The sequence below is a fragment of the Chiloscyllium plagiosum genome, chromosome 23 (assembly GCF_004010195.1).
Source record: "Chiloscyllium plagiosum isolate BGI_BamShark_2017 chromosome 23, ASM401019v2, whole genome shotgun sequence".
Classification (NCBI taxonomy): domain Eukaryota; kingdom Metazoa; phylum Chordata; class Chondrichthyes; order Orectolobiformes; family Hemiscylliidae; genus Chiloscyllium; species Chiloscyllium plagiosum.
Genome location: NC_057732.1, coordinates 25,385,933 through 25,405,941, shown reverse-complemented (window position 1 = coordinate 25,405,941; position 20,009 = coordinate 25,385,933).

Here is a 20,009-nt window from a genome sequence, read left to right as displayed (position 1 = left end):
CCTATCTTTGTATCATCTGTAAACTTAGCCAGAATGTCCTCATTTCTGAAGGTACAATTACAACTTTAAACGTTATGTGATGGATACATGAATAAGAAGGCTTTGGAGGGATGTAGGCCAAATGCTGGCAAATGCGACTGGATTAATTTAGGATATCTGGTCAACATGGGCAAGTTGGACCGAAGGGTCTGTTTCCATTCTCTTTGTCTCTATGACTCTATTGAACAGTGCTCAAAATATGTGGAGGTGGTGGATGAATCTATTCCCAAAATTCTCTAGAGAGATTATTCATGGAGGCCACTAATGAGGGAAAAGACCCCCACTCACCCCATACTCCACTCACATAAGCTAAATGGAAGGAACTCATGAGGGGGTGCTCGTCCAGTCACAGGCTGGTCCTCTCCCATGCTCATTACTCACAACCAGCAACAAGGGTGGTGCAAAAGTTAACTAAATGCTGGCAATGAGAGAGTCGCTGAATATCTACTGGGGGCAAGGCTAAAAGCCAGGCGCCCAGCAGTTAGCTGCCAGCTGCTATGTTTTCGAGGCCAGGAAGGGGAAGGCATTGAGGATCAAGGTCCAGGCATATCAGGAGCCACAGCCAGAAGCAGAGTTTTTGCCAAGGTAGTAGTGGGTGTCTACCCACCAGTCCCCAAGATGCTGAAGGGGAGAAGGGCTCGGCGATGTGGTGGGGTAGATGATGAGGCTGCAATGGGATGGGTAGAGACAGGGGAGGGTGAATGGTGGTGAGGTGAGATAAAAGCTGAAAGGCGGGGGACATAGGGTTGCAGGGGTGAGAGACAGGAAGGCTGCAGGGGTGGTGACAAGGAGGGAGAATGAGTGTGGAGACAGAAGCTGAAAGGGGAGACAGGGAAATTGCGAGGTGGCTAGGATAGTGAATGAGGTTGGAAGGACGTCTATGAGGAAGCTGCAAGGGTAAAGAAAGGAGAAGAAGGCTTCAAAAAGGAAGAACAGTTTCAAGCTTGCCAACAGCTAACTAGGAAGAAGGTACACTTAGAATCACTATGATAATGAATTATTTACAAATGAATAAGCAATCTCAGTTAAAAATGCAAACGTTTAGGAGCTAATATTTGGGGAAATGCGTGGTTTTTTTTATTCATTCACAAGATGAGGGAATTTCTGGCTAGGCCAGCATTTACCGTCCATCTCTAATTGCCCAGAGGGCAGTTAAGAGTCAAGCACATTGTTGTGGGTCTGGAGTCACATGTCGGCCAGAGCAGGTAAGGTTCTCAGCTTCCTTCCCCAAAGGATGTTAGTTAACCAGATGAATTTTTCCTGACAATTGGCAATGGATTTGGTCATCATTACACTTTTAGTTCCAGATTTTTATTGAATTCAAATTGTAACGAACACTGTCAATTATTAAATGTAAATCTAAGTTTGAGGTCTGAGATCAGTAAATCTATAACAACTGGTTGAAACATTCCAACCTTGCGAAGATGCAATAGGAGTGCATTAGCTGTACCTCACCTAACTGAGTATATTTTTAGAATGATAAATTTTTGTGTGTGCAGAAGTGTGTCACTTATTCAAAAATTAGCTTTCACTGCTAACGTATGCCTGTTTTCTTGTGCCAACATTACTGTGATGTCTAGGAGACTAATAAGTTCCTTATGTGTTGTGGTTTAAATTTCATGGATAATTGATAATTATTGAAAACATAGAAGCAGAATTAGAAGAATGAATCCAAATAGTCCATGTGTTAACACAAGTACACAAAACATTGTTGCAGTGTGACTGCACTACCTACTAACTTAATTATTCAGATTGGAAAATAAAACACTGGAGAAACAAAAGTTAGCCCTCAAGAAGAGCCCTTGAAAAGAAAAAAAAGTGCCTTCTTACCTACCTTTATTTCCTATTTAGTTCTAGTATAGCTCCATGAGGGAAGCTATTGGAATATCAGGCAAGGCTGATATTTGAATTAAGACTTTCAATAATGCTCTCAACAATCGACAAGTTGTAATGTCAGGCCAATAGACCTGAATTAAAATACATGATAGCTTTGAAAGAAACAACCTTTAAAAGGAAACTTTGCTATTGATAAGTTGCAGTGCATGCGATTCTTGCAAATGTTCAACAGACTGCTAAGTCACCGAGCAGATCATGTACTGCCAGGAGGTCTAAGTAGGTTCCACAAAGGCAAAGACACTTGCAACATGATTTGCAACCTTCAGCAAATACTAGAGAATGGCCGCAAACCATAGAGAGCACACTATTTTGCCTTTATTGACTTGCCAAATACCTTTAACAGAATAGAGAGGTTTGATGAACAATTTTTGCCAAATTTGGATGTCCTGATTGAGTTGCAATTATGATACAGCAGTTTCACAATAGAAAGGTGGCCTTGTTCACTAATTGTGATGGATATACAGATTGCTTTTTCGTAATACGTGGGATGAAGCAAATGTGTTATAACACCAAGACTCTTTTGTATATTCTGCGCTGTCATTCTGTCCAGAGCATTTGTTAGAAATGTTGATGGGATATATATCTAATTCAGAACAGGTGGCAATTTCTTCAATCTGAGACAAGGTCCAAAGGTACCAGAGATGATAATACAGAAATTACTGATGACAATGCCCTCCCATTGTACTGTGAGCATGCCCTTCAAACAGTAATGGTCTTTTTTTCAAAAACGGCGAGGTAAGCTAGTAAGGAAGTCTGCAGTAGTTCTCTGGGACTTTGTGCAATAAAAGCTGTTTGACTCTCTAAACTCTCTGTTTTGGGGTTGTGCGCCAGGGACTCAGGTTTGATTCCAGCCTTGGGCGACTGTCTGTGTGGAGTTTGCACATTCTCCTTGAGTCTCTGTAGGTTTCCTCCGGGTGCTCCAGTTTCCTCCCAGAGTCCAAAGATTTGCAGGTTGGGTTAACTGACTGTGCTAAATTGCCCATAGTGTTGAGGGATGTATAGGTTAAGTGTATTAGTCAGGGGTAAACTTAAGGTCGGGGGAATAGGTCTGGGTAGGTTAGTCTTCAGAGTGTCGGTGTGGACCTGTTGGGCCAAAGGGCCTGTTTCCACACTGTAGGGATTCTATAAAAAAAACTCCAGACCCACCCAGTACTCTCAGTGCCAACTCATGCTCCTTCTAGGTTCATTCACATTCATTCACTTTGCACTACATTCATAATCAATGAACCATTTATTAAAAATGACAAATATGGAACTGTTGTGAAAAGAAAACACCCTTTCAAAATATTTTTTGAGAGAAACATTGCTTTCCTACAACCCTATCAAAATGTCAATCAGATAAAATATTACAATCAATGACTGAGGTTTCAAACATTTGATGTCACATAATCTTATCAAAATTAACATTGAAATTTCACAAAACAGATTGCAGATCTTTCACTTGATGCCAATGAAGCAAAGTCAACAATCACAATTCCTGCTGAATTCTTGCTTTCCTTGGTCTGGGTTCTCAATCAAGCAGGCACAATATGTGGAAAGGGCAATTGTATTTCCGGTTGTTTCCAAAATTTCCGTTGCTAAAGTCAGGAATGGGACCAACAGTACCTGAATTACATCCAACCATTTTAAATGGCTCCATAATCATTTCAACCTCATGAAAATTCAGCTTTTTATAGTATCCATTTTCAGATGTACATTGATAATATTCAGCTGTACCTCACCACCATTTCTGTTAGTTTATCCTTCGTCTCTAATTCACCACAATTCATGAACAATACCCAATACGAGACTAGCAGAATCAATACTTAACCCACCTTGCCATTACTACCATCCACACACTAATCTAACTATTGTGAAGACCAAAGTGGTTGTATTCAATTACATTTACAAACTCCATTCCCAAGCCACAAACTCAACTCCTCTCCCTGGCAAATGGCTGACTCTGAACCAGTTCATTCATGACTTTTGTGTCATACATGATGACAGGATGAATTTCCACCCACAAATCTGCACCATCCCTAAGATTGATTCCTGAAAGCAAGTGAATGTTCATCGAGAAGAAAAATCGAGAAGCAACAAATTGTTCCAAGACAAAAGCATCATCTCAGGCAATCCTATAGACAGAAACCATTGAACTGTCTTCCTCATCTCTCGTTCTGCCTGTAGCACCCTTTTCTTGTGCCTGCTGGAATGTTCATGTATGTAGGAGGAGTTTTTTCGGGAGGTTAGAATTTTAACGAGTAGAGTTATATGACAGTGGTTCATAATTGATATCTGTAGCTAAAATCCATATATTTGGAAGAAATCATAATTCTTATTAAGTACAGAAACCTGTTCCATATTTTTTGCCAACTTTGGTCTGAACATCAGTTTGGTTGGGGACTTTTGTGTGCTTTTATAAAATAGAACATAGAAAATTACAGCACAGTACAGGCCCTTTGGGCCCTCGATGTTGCACTGACCTGTGCAACCAGTCTGAAGCCTATCTATCCTACACTATTACATTTTCATCCATATGTTTATTCAATGACTATTTCAATGCCCTTAAAGTTGGTCAGTCTTTTACTGTTGCAGGCTTTACTCTCTGAGTAAAGATCTTTAACTTTGGTGACAACTGTAGCATGAGTGAGGTTTGATATTTAGTGTTCTACCTTGTTGAGGAGGTAGGGGAATCCCTAAATGAGTCTTTTGCTTCTGTCTTTACGAAAGAAACAAACTTTGTAGTGAATGAAACCTTTGAAGAGCAGGTGTGCATGCTGAAATGGATAGAGATAGAGGAAGCTGAGGTGCTGAAAATTTTGTCAAACATTAAGATTGACAAGTCGCCAGGCCCGGACCCGATTTGTCCTCGGCTGCTTTGGGAAACGAGAAATGCAATTGCTTTGCCACTTGCGAAGATCTTTTCATCCTCGCTCTCCACTGGAGTCGTACCTGAGGACTGGAGAGAGGCAAATGTAATTCCTTTCTTCAAGAAAGGAAATAGGGAAATCCCCGGCAATTACAGTCCAGTAAGTCTCTCGTCTGTCGTCTGCAAGGTGTTAGAAAGGATTCTGAGGGATAGGATTTGAGACCATCTGGAAGAGCATGGCTTGATTAAATGCAGTCAACACGGCTTTGTGAGGGGCAGGTCATGCCTCACAAACCTTATCAAGTTCTTTGAGGATGTGCCTAGAAAAGTTGATGAGGGTTGAGCTGTGGATGTGGTGGATATGGACTTAAGGAAGGCATTTGATAAGGTTCCCCATGGTAGGCTTATTCAGAAGGTCAGGAGGAATGGGATTCAGGGGAACATAGTTGTCTGGATACAGAATTGGCTGGCCAACAGAAGACAGCGAGTGGTAGTAGAAAGAAAATAGTCTGCCTGGAAGTCTGTGGTGAGTGGTGTTCCACAGGGTTCTGTCCTTGGGCCTCTATTGTTTGTAATTTTTATTAGTGACTTGGATGAGGGGATTGAAGGATGGGTCAGCAAGTTTGCAGACGACACAAAGGTTGGAGGTGTCATTGACAGTATAGAGGGCTGTCGTAGGCTTCAGCAGGACATTGACAGGATGCAGAGATGGGCTGAGAGGTGGCAGATGGAGTTCACCCTGGATAAATGCGAGGTGATGCATTTTGGAAGGTCGAATTTGAAAACTGAGTACAGAATTAAGGATAGAATTCTGGCAGTGTGGAGGAACAGAGGGATCTTGGTGTGCAGGTACATAGATCCCAAGTGGACAGGGCTGTTAAGAAAGCATATGGTGTTTTGGCTTTCATTAACAGGGGGATTGAGTTTAAGAGTCGTGAGGTCTTGTTGCAGCTCTATAAACCTTTGGTTAGACCGCACTTGGAATACTGTGTCCAGTTCTGGTCGCCCTATTATAGGAAAGATGTGGATGCTTTGGAGAGGGTTCAGAGGAGGTTTATCAGGATGCTGCCTGGACTGGAGGGCTTATCTTATGAGGAGAGGTTGACTGAGCTCGGACTATTTTCATTGGAGAAAAGGAGGAGAAGAGGGGACCTAATTGTGGTATACAAGGTAATGAGAGGCATAGATAGAGTCGATAGCCAGAGACTATTTACCAGGGCAGAAATGACTAACACGAGGGGTCATAGTTTTAAGCTGGTTGGAGGAAAGTATAGAGGGATGTCAGAGGTGGGTTCTTTACACAGAGAGTTGTGAGAGCATGGAATGCATTGCCAGCAGCAGTTGTGGAGGCAGGGTCACTGGGGACATTTAAGAGACTCCTGGACATGCATATGGTCACAGAAATTTGAGGGTGCATACATGGGGATCAGTGGTTGGCACAACATCGTCGGCTGAAGGGCCTGTTCTGTGCTGTACTGTTCTACGTTCTATGTTCTATGTTCTATCATATGGAACATGAGCTCAGATTTATAGATCATTAGCCCAGGTCTTAGGATTCCATACATTAACACAATCATCAATGTTATCACTGCCAGTAAATGGAGTTAAAAGATTTTCACCTTTTGCTTTTTAACATGAAGTGAGGGCTTTAACAGGTTTTAAGCAAGTAAAGAGTCATACAAAGGATAGGGAAGAGAGGAAAGTACAAAGCAGAAGGTCTGTAGGGTAAAAAGGCAGCAAAATTAACTGTCAAAAGGAATTGATGGTGTACAACAAAGGAGACAGACTTTCCAACACCATTTCATCTTCTGAAGAACGATCTGCATTTTTAAATCTAGGCAAATATCTCCAATAACTCAATTTACTGGTACATTTAGTCCCAGTCAGAATAAATGAAAAGCTTAACATGTCCAATCTCATGGATCTCTAAAGCTGTCCCATAGGAATTACCAGACCTCACACCTTCAACAGCTGGCTGAGAGTTCACTCCTGTAAAATTTTCTGAAGGTTGGAAAGTGTGCAATTGGCCTGACATACTGTTTTTAAAGTAGGGTTTCTGAGTTTTTCAGTAAAATCACACTGTGTAAATTGGCTCACAGCTTTGGCAAGTTTCCAAATCAACATTCTCTGCACCAAAAGGATGCACAATGAACCGTCAGCTGAAACACAAAATGAAGAGAGAATGTTTGGAGTTTGAAGCAAAAAGTCATTTTCTCTATTATTTTTGCAGATTTATGAACTTCCCATCAATTTCAAGTGCATGAAAATTATTTAGTTTTGTGATGTGAGCATCTTTGGCAAGGCAAACCTTTATGTCCATGCCTAATTGCCCTTGGAAGAAGGTGTTGGTGAGCTGCCTTCCTGAACTGCTGCAGTCCATATGGTGTAAATAAACCCACAGCGATGTTAGCGAGAGAGTTCCTGGATTTTGACTCAGTGGAAGAACTGTGATGTGCTTCAAAGTCAGGATGAGGGTAGTCCTTGAAAGGACATATTGTAGGTGATAATGTTCTCATTTGTCTGCAATAGATAATAAAACCGAGGTACCACCACACAGTTAACAGGCACAAAAATGGGATCTAAGCACCCAATATAATAAGAGAGTTGCATAGCAAAGGCAGTATAAGAAACTTCCAGAGGCTATGTCTAAAATAGGCATTAGGAACTTTACATTTGTGAAGAAGTGATCAAACATCTGTTTGAGATCACATATGCAAGCAATGTAGAACAACTTAAAGTAGAAAAAACATCCTATGGCACTTCATTGTTCATATTGGCTAAGTTTTAAGGAGTTAGTGAAAGAGGTATTTGAAGGAGAGTGAGTGAATGTAGCCAAGGACACAGTTTTTAATGGTCACAGCGGTTTGACAAGGCAGATTGGATTTTCAGCGTTGAAAGCATAAACCTGAATGCACATTTGGCAAATGAATTGGGGGAATGCACATGCTCAGAGTTTACGGAGTGCACATTTCTGGGATAAGTGCAGGGCTGAAGAAGAATAAAGGAAGTGGGAAATATAAGGGCTTTGAATACAAGCATGAGAATTATAAATTAGAAATATATGAAGACTGTCAGATATAAAAGTTAGCTCACAAAGGTGTTGGGAGAATAAAACAGAATGCATGGTGGGATATGGGCATCAGAGGTTAACAGAAGATGGATGTTATACGGTCCTTTCTGAGCATTGAGATAATCAGATCTGGAGACTTGGCTTCAAGAGTAGATGGACTGGGATGAGGGTGGGAATGGTTAGTGTTATAGAGGTGAAAATAGGCAGTCTTTATGATAAAAAGGCTTTGTATTTGGTAACATTGTCAACTAAAATCTTGAGGTAGTAAACAGGTTAATTCAACCTGAAAAAAGTAGCTGGGATAGGGAATGAAATCATTCTGTAATGTTGAATAAAGATGATGGTTTTTTTGGCTTTCCCCATGTCTAAGTAAAGAAAGTTGTGGCTCATCCTTGCCTGTAAATCAGACAAGTAGAAATGACATGTGAGGGATAGAGAAGTTGTGAAATATGAGGGCATTAAGTAAAGAGAAAAATGTAGCTCGGTGCTTTTGGTCAATGGCTTGAAACATTAACCCTAGCTTTCAACACAGAAAATCTCCCCAAACCAACCTGCCTTTTCAACACTGTGATGGTTAAAAACTACATCCTTGACTAAATTCACTCACTCTTCTTCAAATATCTCTTTCATTAATTCCTTAAAACTTATTCCAATATGAATAATGAAATGCCATAGGAGAATCAGCATCACAGATTCTCCTAGACATGTTGAATATCTCCAGAATTATCTGCTTTTATATTAGATTTACAGCATCTGCAGAATTTTGCTTTATTATGTTGTTTGTGATTTTAACTAAGGCCATTTCAATACTCTGACAGGATTGGGAATCTCTTTTCAAATTCAATGCATGTTTGGGTAGCATGGGTATCCAGAACTGTCCACAGCACTCAAGAGGAGGGTGCAGGCATTACAGCAGTGTTAATGATTGGAGGTGGGGGTGGAGGGGAGTGGGGTTGATGTGGGTGTTGACTAGACCTTTGTGGAAACTAATTAGTATCAACGGATATGTCTTCATAATAAGTAAGCCACTTGAAAAGTAACTTGATTGGAAAGTGTTTATTTTACTGAGTGAAGTGCATTTTTATGCTAACTAAATTGCCACATATTAGTCAAAAGATCACTGTAATCAGTCAATCTGCCTGACCAACAGAATAGTCACTTCATGCATAAAGGCTACATACTTAGAAGAGGCTTGACAGATTAAAAGTTCAGCTGCATTAATTTATTTAACCATTTCTGTTGAATCATGTCTGCTTTTGTCTTATCTGCTAATGGCTTAATAGTAACAATATTGTATTCCATGCCAGAACTGGGGTTTTTGAAGAACTTTGCATGTCTGTCTCAAACACTTCATCAGGTTAATTAAGTAAATTATTGTGCAGGCAAGATTTTAAAATTAAAATTGTGGTTCAATAATTTGTGACCTACACATTTGAAAAATGAGTACCTGTTACTTGATACAATTTAAAACACAACCTGTTTTTCTATCTATTGAGCAGCAGTACATATCGTCCAAGGGCTATGGTATAACTCAAGGGACTATACTGAACTTAGATGAAGTTATGAAATGCTTGTGACCTAACTAGTATTTAAGAACATACACCAATTATGTACAACAAAATTGTATTTGATGTAATTCAATGAACTCATAACTGCATTAGATTTTATAATTGACAGGGACAAAGACACAAACATATGTTACTTAGATATATGGAGAATAAATCCACAGATCTATAAATAATATATACATACTTTAGAGGTACAGTTTCAATTTTCAGTCTTATTTCTGGGAAAAGAAAGTCATAATTGTAATGATTCAATGAAAATGTTATTTTATGTATGTGAATGTAATTCTGTGGTAGGGATCTCTCTGTTAAGACACAATTATTTAATAAGAGAGCAAGTTTCTGGAGGAAAAATTGCTTTCTGAAGGTTTTTTCATAAGTTGTAATAAATTGGAATTTTCTTAAAATTATGTCACATAAGTTTGAACACTAACAAATGGTGATATGGATGCTGAAGTGTTTTGTCTTCTATTTTACTTGGGGTCGAGTACCCAAAGGTGGTACAACCACTCTGCTTCTGACTGGGACACAACATGTTGGCTGGAAGGAAACAAAATTTTCTTCATGTGAACGGTCCTTATCTTGATAAATGTTATGATTAACTTTTCTGAATTTTTGTTGCACCCATCGTATTTCTATCTCATGGATTTCCACTTACCTTGAAAGATATCTTAATACAGGCCTACTGGCAGGCAAGATGCTAGGTCTTGTGAGTTTCAAAGTCAACACTATTCTTGGAAAGAACATTGAAAGCATTGAAATTAGAATAAATTACCATAGCCAAGAAACGATAGAATCTTTTTTTCATAACATCAAATATTAGTGTTTCAATTGCGAAGTAGATCTATGTATTTATTATTAGGGATGTATCAGTCACTATGACTGCTTATATTCTGGCTTGAAGCAGTTAACATAATTGCAATCAGAAGTTAATATTGGTGTCACATTTTGGACTCTAATGTATTCCTGTCTTCTGTAGACAAAAAAAGGTTATAAAAACCCATATTAACAGCTGATGATAGTACGTTAGCCTGGACTGGATGCCTGAATGTAAAAGGAAGAGTAGGATATTTATAGTACCATGTCATTGCCCTCAGAAATATCGCCGAGTGACAAATTACTGTTCTGTTGTATAGCCAAAGAGAAAAAAATGGTGCAGAAAAGAATGTTAAGGTTGGGCAGAAAAGAACCTCGCTGAAGTAAGATGTTATTCAAGCCTTTTTAATATTCGAAAGACATTGCTCAGGACTTTCTCTGATTTCATGTTGGTTGTATTGCTGTAGAGTAAAACTTAGGGTCATCAAGATCTTGAAACAAAATCAGGACACAGAATACATCATGGACCTGCGCCACAGGGAAGACTGGAAAGAGATTACAAGTCCATCCTGAGTCACTTAAAGAAGCACTTCTTTCTGTATAAGAAAATGTTGCCAACAAATCTTCAAAAATCTCAAATTATGGATTTTTGCAACAGTATAATGAGAAAAATGAAAGAGACTGAGCCACCTTCTTATTCTAAGCAAGTCCAAACCTTTCAGAGCAGTTGTCAGCAAAGGAGAAACATAGCCAAAAACAAAATAATATGAGGGCTAAGCATGTTGGTTGTGAGAAGAATTTGCATGAACTCAGAACCACAGAATAATTATAATGCAGAAAGAGGCTATTCATTTCTTTGCAGTTGCACTGACATTCTGCACATTTATCAATCTTCTCTTTTTTCCCTGTAACCGTCTACATGATTTCTTTTTAAATAGCCATCCTGTGCCCTCTTGACTGCGTAACTGAATCTGCTTTTACCACATTTCCAGGCAGTGCGATCCTCTATCCACTGTGTGAAAAGTTTGTTCTCACCTCATATTTGTTTCTTTTTACAAAACACTGTGTGAGAAATTTTATCAATATCTAAGTGACATTGGTTATGGTGAGAATGGCAGAATAGGGTGAGATGTTCAGTGAGACTCACTCTGAAGTCAATATATTCTCATCACATGTTGTAAGCTTTTCCCAAGTGGCATGGTGAGATTCCTTCTAATCAGCAGTGAGTTTCCAATTAATGCTTGTTATTGCTTATTAAATATCAGGGAGATGATGGCTTAGTGGTATTATCACTGGAGTCTTAATCAAGAGATCCAGATAATGTTCTGGACCCTGGGTTTGAATCCAGCCACAGCAGATGGTGGAATTTGAATTCAATAAATATCTGGAAATACAAGTTAAGTGTTGACCATGAATCGATTGTTGGAAAAATCCATCTGGTTCACTAATGTCCATTAGGGAAGGAACTGCTAACTGGCCTACATGTGACTCCAAACCCATAGCAATGTGGTTGACTCTTAATTGCCCATTGGACAGTAGGTGCTGTCTAGCCAGTGATACCCTCATCCTGTAAATGAATAAAGGGAAAAAAAAAGCTTTGTTTAACAGCCCACCCCACTTCTTTAATATTCCAGTTGTGATCTTACCAAACGAGCTCACAGGAAAACTAGACTAGGAAATGTGAGAGGGTTCCTTCAACTCCCTTGTCAAGCTTATGCTGGCTCTTTCAAATTGTCCCATATTTTTCCAGATGATTATTAATCCAATCTCCAATAATTGTTTCTAGCAGTTTCCCCAAAACCGAACTTAAACTGATTGGTCTGTAATTGCTGGACTTATCCTGACAACTTAGTTTTAACAACTGTGCAATGTTTGCAATTCTCCAGTCCTCATGCACCACCCATGAATCTAGGCAAGTTTGAAAGACTATTGTTAGTGCCTCTCCAATTTTCATTCTCACATTTATCTTGGATGCATCTGATATGATCACAGTGCCTTATTAAATTTAAGTATCAATAGCTAATTCAATGCATCCTCCTCATCAGTTTTCAACCTTTCTAGTGATTGGGTTTCCTTGTCTGTCGCCAAGACCTCCAATACATTTGTCTCATAGATGCAAAATATTAATTTAACACTTCAGCCATGCCTCTTGAACTGTACGTGCAAATTTGTTTGTTGGTCGCTATTCAGCGTTACCTCTCCTTTTACCATCATTTTGCCTATTTCTGTGATGATAGAATACTCCAGGATTTCACTTCACATTAACTGCCAACCTTTCCTCAACATTCCTCATTTGTTCTCATATTTGCTTTGTCAATGCCTTCTGAACCATTTGTTTGCAGCTTGGCTCTCAGTTGTATTTTCCATGTAATATTGATTTATTTGCTCACTTCTTTTTTTAACTTTTTCTCTATTCGCTTTGTCATCCAGTGAACTCTGGCGTTGTTTGCCCCACCATTCCCTTTCTGAGGGAATACATCCCGACTGTACCCACATCATCTTCTCTTTCCTCATTGTTCAGCTACAGCTTTTCCTATCAACCTTCACCTTGGTTTGAGATTTTTAAAATTAAAAGGTTAAGAAATGGTCTAACGGAGGCATTTAAGAATAGAATAGAATGGAAATTTGTTGTCATGTGTACTTTTACATGAAAAATACAATAAAAGGTTTTATAAATGGCCCCATCATGGTGCCTACATCAATGATAGAAGTCACACATTATAATAAAAAAAGTTCATCACAGTTCAGTTACCGGGTCCTGGGCTCAGGGAAAGCTGATTAAGGAACGATGGGATACCCTGAAGGTGTAGTTGGGACGAAACCGAAGACAAAGAAGCCATACCGGGCCAAGCCTGCCTGCCTGCCAGACTGTTGAAATACCTGGATACCAAAGACTAGGAAGGCCTCCACATGGGAACGAGACCTCCATACTGGGATAAGACTGCCACACAGGGAGATCGTCACACTAGGCCGAAACCAACCTTCTCGTCCTTCAGGCACCGGGCCTAGCTGCACACCTGGAGCCTTGGCCTAGCTCGCGAGACCTGGACAGGGGAGTCAGCTTGGGACCTGTTCCTTGCTCGTCGGGAGACCCTGGGCTGGGCTGGGGCCTTGTCCAGCTGGTCCCCCTGGCATTGCTGCCACTGCAGGGCTGGAGGCTACCTCCTTCACATGCCACTCTCCAGACTTTAAGAAAGGAAAAAAGCGAAAAAAAAAGAGAGAGCAAAAGTAAAAATATGGAAAAAAGAGGAAGAAAGCTAACAGGAGCGGATGAATCCCAAGGTCAGCTCCCCTACTCCGCTGTCATCTTGAAAGTTGATTAAAGAAATTGATAATGTAGATAGAGAATTTTATTTTTATTCATTCAAGGGACAAGGAAGTCTCTGGCTAGGCCAGCATTTATTGCCCAGAGGGCAGTTACGAGTCAACCACATTGCTGTGGGTCTGGAATAACATGTAGGCCAGACCAGGTAAGGATGGCAGTTTCTTTCTCCAAAGGACTTTAGTGAAACAGACAGGTTTTTCTGATAATCGGCAATGGATTCATCATCATCATTAGTCTCTTAATTCCAGATGTCTATTCAATTTAACTTTCAGCATCTTTCACGGAGGGATTCAAAGCCAGGTCCCCAGAACGTCACCTGGATCTCTGGAATAAGAGTCCAGCAATAATGAGGTGGCACAGTGGCTCAGTGGTTAGAACTGATGCCTCACAGCGCCAGGAACTTGGGTTTGATTCCAGCCTTGGGTGACTGTCTGTGTGAAGTCTGCACATTCTCCTCATGTCTGCATGGGTTTCCTCCCACAGTCCAAAGATGTGCAGGTTAGGTGAATTGATCATGCTATATTGCCCATAGTGTTCAGGGATGTGTAGGTTAGGTGCATTAGTTTGGGGTAACTATGGAATAATTGGTTCAGGGAATGGGTCGGGTTGGGTTATTCTTCGAAGGGTCAGTGTGGACTTGTTGGGCCGAAGGGCCTGTTTCCACACTGTGTGGATTCTAATTCTAAATAATACTACTAGGTCATTACCTCCCCATGAACCAAGAGCAAGAAAATCTAAACTTAAAATATGAACTAGGCACTGCAGCAGTGATGCACATTCTTTATTTTTATTCTTTCACGGGATTGTGTACTGCTAGATGGGCCAATGTTTATTGCCCATCCCCAGTGGACCTTGAGAAGTTTATGGTGAGTTGCCTTCTTGAGTACTTCAAGCATTTGTGCAAGGAGACTAATAATGCTGTTAGAAAGTGCTAGGATTTTGACCTAGTGAAACAGAATAAATGCTGATCTATTTCCAAGTCAGGATATTGACTGGCTTAGAAGGGAACTTGTAACTGGTAGTTCCATGTTTTGACTGAGCATGACCTTCGAAATTGTAGTAATTGTGGGTTTGGAAGATGCAGTCTAAGGAACCTTGGTGAATTTCTGTAGTTCATCTTGTAGACAATATACATGATGGCTACAGACCATCAGTGGGAGAGGGAGCGAACGTTTTTGAACATGGTTCCAATCTAGCGGACTGCTTTGTCTTGAATGGTGTCAAGCTTCTTGAGTGTTGTTGGAATTGCTCTCATCCAGGCAGGAAAGGTGTATTCCATCACACTCTTGGATTCTAGTGATGGACAGGCTTTAGGGAGTCAGGAGGTGAGTTACTACTGCAGGAATCCTAGCCTCTGACCCACTCTTGCAGCCACAATATTTGTACGGCTAGTTAAGTTTCTGGTTAATGGTAATGCCCAGGATGTTGATAGTGGGGGATTCTGCAATAGTAATGCCATTGAATCTCAAGGGACAAAGGTTAGATTCTCCCTTATTGGAAATGGTCATTGTCTGGTGTGGACCTTTTGGGCTGAAGGGCCTGTTTCCACACTGTATGGATTCTAATTCTAAAAAATACCGTGAGGCATTGTGTGGCATGAATGTTACATTGCCACTTGTCAGCCCAAACCTAAGTATTGTCCAATGTCTTTCTACATTTGGAGATGTACTTCTTTAGTATCTGAGGAGTTGTGAATGGTGCTGAATATTTCATAATTTTTGGTGAATATCTCCACCTCTGATCATGAAGTGAATGGAAGGTCATCAATGAAGCAGCTGAAGATGGTTGAATCTAGAACACCACCCTAAGGAGTGACTACAGAGATGTCCTGGAGCTGTGATGATTGACCTCCAACAGTGCCAACCATCTCTTTTTGTGCCAGGTATGACTCTAACCAGTGCAGACTTTTCCCCTGATTTCTATTTTCCTAGGGTTCCTCGATGCCACATGTGAGCAAATGTTGAGGGCAGCCACTCTTGACTTATCACTCATATTCAATTCTTTGTCAATGTTTGAACTAAGACTATATTGAGGTCAGAAGCTGAGTGACCCTGGCAAAATCCGAACTGAGCATCAGTGAGTGGTTATTGCTAAACAAGTGCTGGTTGATAGCTGACACCATCCATCCTTCTTTCACATCTTCCTTCCTACAAAGTGTAATTGACAGCTGTCATCCCTAAAATATCTGTTGAGGCTAAATACAAGTTTCAAAACCAATGATGGTAGAGTTGGGGCTGAGCATGATGCATTATGGAACCTGGCAGCTAAATGGAGTTGGGTGCAGATCAGCCATGATATTGTTGAATCACATAACAAGGAAAGGTTAAATTGGTGAGAAGAACGGCTCATGCCTGAAACGTCGATTCTCCTGCTCCTTGGATGCTGCCTGACCTGCTGCGCTTTTCCAGCAACACATTTTCAGCAAAGGTTAAATTGGTGGCCACTTTTCCTCTATTTCCAAAGTCTGTAAGTATAAATTTGAAGAAATCTTCATCCAAGTGTTAGAGCTCTAGTTAGTTCACTCTTAAATAATCCTGATGAAGGCCTTATGCCTGAAATGTCGATTCTCCTGCTACTCAGATATTGCCTGACCTGCTGTGCTTTTCCAGCACCACACTCTTAACTCTTAAATATTGTGACCAGTTCTTATTACTGAAGGAAAAATGTGACATTGAAGCATGGGAGGCAGTATAGGCCAAGGTAGAAGCTGAACGCTCAGCTTGATTTTTGTTACAGAGGCTGACTTGTTTTTGCTTCAGATACCTACATCTGGTGAGAATCAAACTGGAGTTCAGACATTCCCAGATGTGAGTTCTTACTTAATTTAGACATGGGTTTGTTCAAGGAAGCTCAGTGGGGACAGGACTGAAAGTAGGTTTCAGGATAGCTAGCACTAAGGTTGCTGATTGTTCTCACAGAAAGATTTGGTGCAAAACTCTACCTCGAATAGGAAAGTTCAAAGTACCATGGGCAAGAGGTACCCCCTTCTTGAGGGTTGCGGGGTGGCAAGAGGGTTAATGCAGTATTCTGTCTCGTGTTCTTCCTCCTACTCCTCTAAGGAACTATGCCCTTGCAGTGCCTCATTTTTCTCAAGGGTGAAACCTGTCAGGCAGGCCATACTTTATAGAGAGTACAGCAGATCACCATAATGAATAATGCTTACATATGGTATTGAAATGATGTCAATGCTTTTACGAGACATGGTATATCAGTATGCCTTCATGAGACATAGTTAAAAATCGCACACCAGGTTATAGTCCAACAGGTTTATTTGGACGTACAAGCTTTCGAAGCACTCCTCTTTCATTGGGTAGCTATCTGATGAGGAACAGTGTTCCAAAAACTTGTACTTCCAAATTAACATGTTCAACTATGACCTGGTGTTGTGTGATTTTCAACTTTGGCCACCCGAGTCCAACACCAGCATCCCCACTTCATGAGATATGTTCATGATATCACTGCATCATGGCACGTGACCTAGTGATATAAAAAATACTATTCTGTCTCAGTTTGGATTACTTGAAGCATAATTTGCTCTGGGAAGCATGCTGCTCTGCATGACTTAACAGCTTGCATGCTTGCCCAGACAGACACTTAAGTTCCTTTGAATGCAACAGTTTTATAAAATAGTAATTGTAATAAATGTCTGTTAGAATGTTTAACACCATAATATTAATATCCAGTTCATTACTTTATAGTAGGTAATATAGGCATCAGCTAGAGGAAAAACCAATATCATGGTCAGCAAGAGTTGCCATTTCTAAAGAGTCCAATACCTTGGTGGCAGGTAGTAGTAGCAGTTTGTTTGGTTGTAGATATTTTGGAAACTAATTGAAGACAAACTGAACAACAGCACTGGACATCAGAGAATTCTGACACTCAGCCACACCACACAGAGAGTTGTACATATCCGTAGACAGGCATTGACTAGCAAGGAAACACAGTGACTTTCTTTTTGAAAATATGCTTTATTATATGATTAATTATGTGTTTTATGATTATATGTTTAATTCTGTCCTTTAAAGAAATTGCTAAGAATGCCTCTACTCAAAAATAAAAAAGGTTGAACTTACAGAGGCAAACAAAACTAAGAACTAGACAGCAAGCATATTGAATCTCTTTCCCTCTCTAAAAAGAAAGAAAAAAATGAAAAGTGGCTGATCTGAATTTTTGAAAGGACAATGAAATAGTCCTGGAAACATGGCTCAAAACCACATCTAAAAGAAAATACTGATTCAAAACATTAACAAGTGGTTTTCTATATTAATTATGATTCCAGTATCCAGACCTTAGTTACTTCCACCATTTTCTTTCTTCAAATTGTGGCAAAATAATAAAAGCTTTCATGATGCTGTCACTTTATATTTGGCTCAAACATCATGTAGAGACAGAAGCCTGTCACTACAAGCCTGCAATTCACAAAGAAACAGTTTTAAAAGGAACGAGGCAAATAAAGTGACAACATCAGGGGAAAATGAATGGTAACAAAAACAAGGGGAAAATAAAAGGAGAGTAGCCAATGAGTGAAAGAAATATGAAAGAAAAACTGCACTGCAATCAACTTCTTAAACAAAGCAACAACCTACAAATAAAAATGGGAAGTCAGCACTTAATAATGAATTGAGAATCTTGTGCACCTTCACTGAATTGCAAATATTCAAATCGCAAAAGTACTTTCTGTTTTATAGATCAAGCAATAGATGATTCCATAAACAAAAGGTTCAAGTCTTATCTGTCATGATCAAGGGTACATTTCTCAGAATTAACATTTTTGGTTCTTCTTTTGGATATTTAGAAAGATCCAGAACTGGGAAGTTCTCTGAGACAAGCTTAAGGTAAGAATCATGTTCAGGCTTATTAGACTCCAGCTCATGCCATACACACAGAAACACCAATTCCATGCATTAGCAAAATCACTCCAGTGCCAATATGCCAGCTCATCTTGTCTTCGTGAGATCTTCTACCGAGTAAATACTGATCGTGCAGTGGGGGCAGGGCAGTCAGAATGCCCAGATTTAATTATAATCACAGTTCATGAGATTCAAACCACAACCACTGTGGTGGAACACATTATACATGATGCAATTGTATTAGTTAATGATCTCCAAGATTAAAACTTGGAAGCCAGGTATCTTGTAAAGATAGCCTGACACACTGATCAGATTATCCAATCCAAAGAAGGACAAAGATACACCCCTCTTGATCTATAGATTGGTGCTCTAGACTATGAAGTTCAGGACATTCTTAAGTTTGGCCAGAGCTGTGTGAATATGTGTAACTGCCAAAGGTGAGCAAGTACTGGAGTTGGAAAAGGTAATTATAATCTGAAATACCTGAGAAGTTTTGCTTAGTTTGGCCATGCAAGGTTGATTGTGGCATATCACACAAGTTATATTCAAGGTTAAACAAGTTCTAATCCCAAAAGAATTAAGCTAAGGTATCATGTCCTTGTTTCACCAGGATCACATGGATACTAAGTTCACAAGAATACAAAATCTACCAACTGACCAGGGATGAATCAGGATAGTTAGCAACTTATGAACACATGTGAGGCAATATATTTATACCAACTCTATGAACAGATGACAGATTGCCTTTCCTAAAAGTCATTACTGAACCAGATGGGGTTTAAAAAAATTGGACAGTGCTAACATGTTCACCATTAGTCTGCTTCTTCTAAAGAAAATCAGCTGATTTTCATTGATTCAAATTTCACCATCTGCCACCATGGGATTTGAACACATGTCCCTACAGCATTAGTCTGGGTTCCTGGATTATTAATTCAGTACCTGTAACACTGCATCACCATTTCCTATTACCATGTGCATTAATACATGTGTAAATGTGTGTTTTAGGGTTACTTAGAAGGATAAGAATGTTAACAGAATATTAATGTGGAGGTGCTGGTGTTGGCCTGAGGTAGACAAAGTTAAAAATCACACAACATCAGGTTATAGTCCAACAGGTTTATTTGGAAGCACTAGCTTCATCCGGTGTTATTGTGTAATGTTTAACAAAATATTGCATCTTTACTGAACAAGTTTTGTTTTGAAACAAGCCCATGATTGTGTTTATTAAAAATCTGTTTGATTAATTCTTTTAAAACCTAATATTGACAAGGCATTTAATTAGTCATGTATTAAGAGCAATTATGTTTGTTTATGTAGCAAACAATGGAGTAGTGGGAGTAGAGCAGCAATATAGTCCTCCAGTCTCAATCAAAGCAATATCACAAAGACGGGCTTTCAGACTGCCCTAAATGTATGAGCTGAAATTTGCCAAATGATTTTCCTTATCTATAGTCACTTTGTGACAAACTTGGTCAAATTTAATAATTTTCCTTTCCAACAGATTGTTTGTCATTAGATTTTGATGAAGATAACAGGGTATGCTTTCTTGAGCATTATCTTCATGGTTGTTTTCTTGGGATAATGGAAAATTGACCAATCA